Source organism: Argiope bruennichi, chromosome 7 (assembly GCF_947563725.1).
Source record: "Argiope bruennichi chromosome 7, qqArgBrue1.1, whole genome shotgun sequence".
Lineage (NCBI taxonomy): Eukaryota > Metazoa > Arthropoda > Arachnida > Araneae > Araneidae > Argiope > Argiope bruennichi.
In genome coordinates this window covers 15618620-15625811 of record NC_079157.1, presented here as the reverse complement: position 1 = coordinate 15625811, position 7192 = coordinate 15618620, and positions in this window count along the sequence as shown.

The following is a 7192-nucleotide window of genomic DNA, read 5'->3' as shown; positions in this document are numbered from 1 at the left end:
TATAAATGAATTAATTGCTTTTATTATTAAGTATTCATATTAGTCAGTTCATAACATTGACTGTAATATATACATAACAATGACTAACATTATGAAAAGAAGCATCATTTTAACATCCACTCTAAATGAGTGATATTTCTTATGTAAACAGTATATATTTTTTGTGTAAAATGACAAGTAAGGAAAAGAAAATGATATATAACATGAGCTGGCTTTGAATAATATTGTTATGATCACAAGTATAAAATATGTATATGGAATTTATTGTTGCTATTCTTCCAAATAAACATAATATTTGGAAGTAAAACAAAAATATATAAAGAAAGGCACAAAAATATCATGTGTATTTGACATTATATAACTTGAATTTATGCTACACATGCTAAATTTTTGTCTTAAAAGTTGATGATAATTTTTTTCTATCAGTCTTTCGAAGTTCAAAAATTTTCAAACAGTAAATACAGCAAAATGTTCCTAGAAATTGAATAATAAAGGGACAGAGACAGGTTTAATTGAATAAAGTTTTTTGCATGTTTGATGATTTCTTTTCTGATATGTAAGAAATTTAATTCTGAAGATAATTTATTTTGTGGTCAGAAATATGTATAAAAAATTAAATATTTTTAATATCTAATGCATCAATCATTTATGCATTCTAATATTTCATTTAATAAAGTATAATGGAATATCAGCTATCCAAATTAATTGGGTTTGATCCAGAAAACAAATAAAAAAAAGTTATTTCCCAGGTGTTAAAAAAAAAGAACTTTACTATAATTTATTAATTTAATAACTACAGACAATACTGTTTATATTCTGTATACGTACGCATTGTATTAAAATAATATAATAGTGTATATTTATACTACTTGAACTATCTGTCAAAGGCAATTAATTATTTTGTATCATTTACTCGGAAAGATTTCTCTCCCCCCCCCAAGTGGTCCAAATAATTGCCCTACTATGACATTAAAGGCAGATATATACACATTTATCAAAACAACCATTTTCAGAGTTAGAAAGATTAAAATGATCGATTTTTATTTTTAAAAAGATACATATTTATTTTAGATTACAATTGGAACAACAGGTAATGATATTCATTGATCAATACTTTAAAAAAATGAAGAAATTTTTGTACTATATTCATTTTTATCTTTTAGAAAGATTTTGCAAATGATGATTCTTTGAAAAAAAATTTATTGCAAATCATGTCAAAGTCCAGAATCAAATCAAAGCCCTCAAAAAATTTAATCCATCTAAATAGAAAAAAAAAAGTTAACTTTTGATCAGTATTGCTTGTCATATTTTAAGTTTATTCACAGCATTGTTATCATCATCATCATAAAAAAAAAAAAAAAAAAACACCAAATGTTTCTTTCTTCAAAAAGTTATTCTTAACTTCTTGTTGTTTCTTACTACTGTTCCAGTGTTGCAGATTTACTCTGGTTCTATATACTAACAAATTTATTATATTTCTTAAGTCATAATATAGAATGTCAGATATTGCTTAGATTCATTAAAAAGTGCAGACATATTTTGCTTAAATAATAAAATTAAAATTAACTTCAATTTGCCATTGTATTTTATTTTTCCAGAATCTTGTAAAATCTATGAAAATAGAGAAATTGTAATTATAAAAATTGATAAATTATATGAATAAAGTGATTATATCTGTATAGAAGATAAATTACTAAGCCTGATAGCTGATTATTATACTATTTGATTGACTGATTAATATAGCAGCATGAAACAACTAATTAATTGTTATTCTTTGTCATAAAATTAAATGATTTTACTATTCATTTTAAGAATGGATTAAAGTGCATTGAAAATGATATTTTATGAAATTCATAAAACAAATTATTATATCTATGTTTTTCAAAACTGAATATGCTTTGAAATGGATATTTTATAAATCCAGAATATTCTATATTTTATAAAATTCTTTACGAGTTAAATATCATCAAATAATAAGAAAAATTAGAATAATGAAATCAATTTAAATTGACTAACTATAATATACAGTTTCCAAAACATAATGTATTTCAGATGAAAAGACATATTAGGCTATTTATTTCAATTTCATATGCCTTCTTGCATCATATAATTTTATTTATTCAAATAAAAGCTGCACAATTTTTTTAAATACAATAAATAAATAAAATTATCATTGACTATTTTTAAAAGATTCATTTAAATTTCTTCTTTACACATTTATATATCAGTATTCAGTATGGCAAATTTATTATGATTTGCCAACCTAACGTTTTCAAGTTACATTCAAAAATTTTCAAAGATATTGCAAATGCTATTGCAAAATGCTATCTATGTTAAAAATAGATAACATGGATTGTGTATGTGTCGATATTTCATTTTTCAAATTTATATATATAATATACCTCCACGATGAAGTCTGAATCACAAATAAGTTTGGCATATGAATGCTCAATATGTAGAAATGGAATTGAGATAAAACATAGCTACTTTCAAATTGTTCAGTAGCAGCCAAAATGTATACCAAAATTAAAAGTGCAGTAATCTCTAGCACTGTGTAACTTTCTGCCTCTGCAATTGTTTAACATGAGTAAATGATACTCAAGGCATAGAATTGCTTTTTCTCCTATTCGATCACATTTAATTTCTTCTGGCTTTAAAAGCATATAGTAAACTGAAACTCATTGTCTTGATAATGCGCATAATGTATGACCCTAAGACAGCTATATTTCTTTTCACCATTCCTCGTTATATCAGTGCATCATATTGAAGGATTGCTGTTCTTGAATTTGCATCAGTATTTATGTTTGAAAACAATTATTTTTAAGCTAACTGAGAAGTAACATCCATCCCCTCCAAATATAATAAGAACCAGTTATTTTAATTTTATAATAGCAATAATTAGAAGGTTTAGATGGTCCCATAGGGCTAGCTTTTCTTTTGTTGAATTAATGGAAGGTTTTGATTGTATTATCTATTCCTTTTTTAAGAAATCTTCAACAATTTTGGCATGATCATTTTTGCAGCTATGTCAAAATTAAGTTGTACAGAATACAAATAATTCTTTTGTAGAAAATTATTTTGTTAAATATTTTTTTTAGTGAGACTGAATAATAATAAGATAAAATTCACATAAAGCACAAACTTTGTCATGGTTTAATCTTTATTATGCTACCAAAATTTACATAAAGAACATCTTCCATATTATTTTTAAAAATTGTTAATTAATACTGCAATGGAAAAAATATAAAACATACAAACTTTATTGTCTTACACAATTAGAGCAAAATAATATAAAGCATAGCAATCCTATAATAATTAAAGGATAATTTTGCTTTATAGATAGATCATGTAGATTATTTCTTTATGAAATAATTGACTTGATGCATACTATTAAATATACTTAAAATATTGTGTATACATTCAAGATATAGTTAATTTAATAATAAATTTTAAGGAATTGCTGTCTTCTAAATATTGAACTGCATGTTTGAATTAACTGGTGTGTAGATTAATAAAAAAATGATGGGCATGTCGAATAAGCTCTTAGTTAATATTTCATTTTAGATGTTAGGCCATGATTTAGATTATTAACCTACATGTACAGATATCATTCTTTATAACTCCAGTATTTTTATTTTGTTAAAATTTTAGGGGATTTTCAAACCTATAATTGTTATGTATTGTTTTGGAGGGGATTAAAGCAGTAGATATAGAAAAAAATTGTATGGCTCCTTTTTTTTTTATTGTAGGATTGGGGTTGGATCTACCTTTGTGTATACAAATATTACAGATGTATTTAACCTTATGGTTTTGGTGGAATAGCAACACAAACAGTGCAAACAAGGGTTTTTCTTGTGGATTTCCGACGAGGATTTTGGCATTTTGTAGCCCTAGAAAGTGATCCTTTTGAAGCCGTTTTATAGTGAATTGGTCGATTCAGCTTCATATTTCAATATATTCTACACATTAATGAGTTATTTTAGATTTTTTTTATTTTACTGATTTTGTAAAAATTTATTTTTTTTATTTTTTTATTTACTAAGACTCATGAATATGAAGCATATATTTTCATATAATATTATATTTAAGCAGAAACTTTGTGTTTAGAAATACTGTAATAATAAGTGAATATATTTAAATAGATAGGATCCTGAGCAATTACATTTGACAAAGTGTTAATATTATCCTAATATTTTATAATTCATTGAATTTATAATTTATATAGATTTATTTATGTGGCAAATAAAGAATTTTTAACCAACCTCCCTGCAACCCTTTTATAGCACAGTGGCTTTAGGCAATTGAAAATTCACTGCTGGTTCTAATGGGTAATGGAAGGATGAAAAACTCAGATTTTCAAAATCACATTTGTACCTTAAATATAATTTTTATTTGTACCTTAAATATAACTTTATTTATAACTTTTATGAAGGTGCAATTGTTTATCAATTGCAGTCCAAATGATTAAGAATGCATTTAAAATTGTATTATGAAAATAAATACATTAATATTCAAAAAATGTGTGGATGTGTTGAAGGATTAAGCAGTGATAAATTGTATCCCTAAATGTTTTTATGAAATTTCTAATCTAATGAAATTTTACTTTTTCGCTTTTAGTTTCATGTTTATTTTAAATAACAAAAACAAAAAAGAGTTACTTATGCATGTTTATAATTCAAAATTTTTTGAGGATTTTAAGCTTTTTAAAATTTTGCCACTGATAAATAAGATAAAAGATGATCATAGTCAAAAAATTAAAGAAAATGTAAGACTTCTATTTTCATAATTTCGTAAAGCATTTCAAAATCCCATTTTAATCATGAAAATAAATGTAAGAGCATGTTTTATTTTCATCATTGTTTACATATTTGCTTATTGGATCTTGACTGATGACATAGCCCTAAGTGAACCACTGACAATCGAAGCTAAACCACAAAATCATTTTTTTAGCAGCTCCTCTCAAATAACAGTGAGTGATAGTATGAAAGAGAATATCTGATAGCAAGATTTTTTCTTTGTGATAGTTGGGTTATATTTAACAGAACTAAAGAGGTTTCAAAGAACTAATATAATAACAGAAAAGTAACTTTTGTTTTCAAAAAATTCCATCTTCTATTTTTTAAATAATTGAATTTAATCCTTCAAAATATGCACCCATTATTTGAACATCAGCACACAAGCACGGTTATTCTGACCCCAAATTGTCAGGCATTTACTACTTATCTTATTGACTACTTGTATAAAATTAAAATATGGTCATAAATATTTTTCCATACAAATATGTTCTTATTTAAGATAGAAATGTGATTTTTGATATGAAAAACCGAAATTGAAGTTAGCACCTTTTTTTCATAATTCTTCTATATTCATTTCCTTTTTCCCTATTCCATTCATATAAAACATTATTTTCAATGGAAGTAGTTTTTCCTGTATAAAAATTTTGGAAGAATAAGAAAATCAATTTTTGCATATAGTTTACATTTGAAATTTTTTGGAAAAAAGTAATTTAAACATATAACTTTAAAAATTCACAAACTTTGTCCATCATTTTTATATACATACTCAAAAAAATACTTGTATAATTACTCATTCAGAATAAAATGAATTATTAACATAAATTTCAAGATAATTTATTAATATTATAAAAGAAAGCATTTTGTATAAGAATTTGTTACATTTTTCATGAGCAGGAAAGGACTCAATTATATATTGTAGAGTATTCAGAATCTGCATTTGCTCCAATTCTGCATCAGAATCACTTTTTTGGCTATTTTTCATGACTATATGATGAATCTGAACAATTATCAGTTTTCTATCGGTAGAAAGTCTTGCGAAAAGATCTCTGAATCTGTGCTTTTCACTGTCATAGCCGTAACATTAAAAGAATCTGAAATATTAGCTCATGCAGGGGTAAAATTGACCCAAACCTCCCATAAAAGATAAAATGCATTGTTTGATTGTTTTCTGTTATTCTAATTTTCTTTTTCTAGCTATCCCATGAAAGTATAAAAAGTAACATGCGTAAACTTTTATAAATTCCTAGAATGTTTAAACAAAAGAGAAATGATGGGGTCAAAAAAACTCTGCGTGTATAGTATTATAATAATAATATCAGTAGTTAATACTGTGTGTGTATAGTATTATAATAATATTATATAATATTAGAATAGTATAATAATAATAATATCAGTAGTTATAATGTTTATATAGTAATGATAGTAATACTTAATTCAAAACAAAGGCAGGAAATTAAGGCAGAGTAAAATATTAAGTGATTCAAATGTTTTGCATTAATTCATAAAATCTATTATCAGACGCATAATAGTAGAACTTATTTTCACAATTAATTAAAAATAAGAGAAAAATAGAATTTCAAAAGTATTTTGTTATATTATGAACAAAGTATTCAGTTCATTTTTTCTCTTTATCACAATCAGAGCTAAGAAACAAAAAAGCCTTTAAAAACAACCATTGTGATAAAATTAAATAAATTAATGTATTGTTTACATGGAATAAATAGTGAGTTTACATTTTAAACAGGATTTGAAATGGAATAATCCATGATTGTAATTCATATCCTAACAATCAAATAATGAATAAATCTGATATAATTCAGCATTCAGTAAGGATACAGCATCATGTTTTATACTGACTCTATATTTAATAAGGTATACATATGATATATTTCAATGAGTTACCACATTATAACTTCTCAGCTTCTTTACATACTGACAAAAAAGAGCAGTCCTTTCATAAAAATACAATATGATATTAATTGGTATTCTTAATTTAACAATTTTTTTATTAAATTTTGATTCTGAATTATGGTTTATTTAACAGAAAATCATATAAGATATATATATATATATATATATATATATATATATATATATATATATATATATATATATATATATATATATATATATATATATATATATATATATATAGTTTTTGAGTATGATATAGCAATATAGCAAAGTAGGCATTTTCAGTTTGCCCTTTTATATGTAACATTAGCAATGAAATAAAAACAATCATTGTTTTGTGTCTTGAAAACTATATGGTTATTTGATTTTGATGGCCAATAAACCATGGTTGATTATATAATGCAAGAAGAGATAAACTAAACTAGATTTTATATTCTAGAACATGAATATGGAATCTAGGAGAAGATACTTTAAGTCACTGA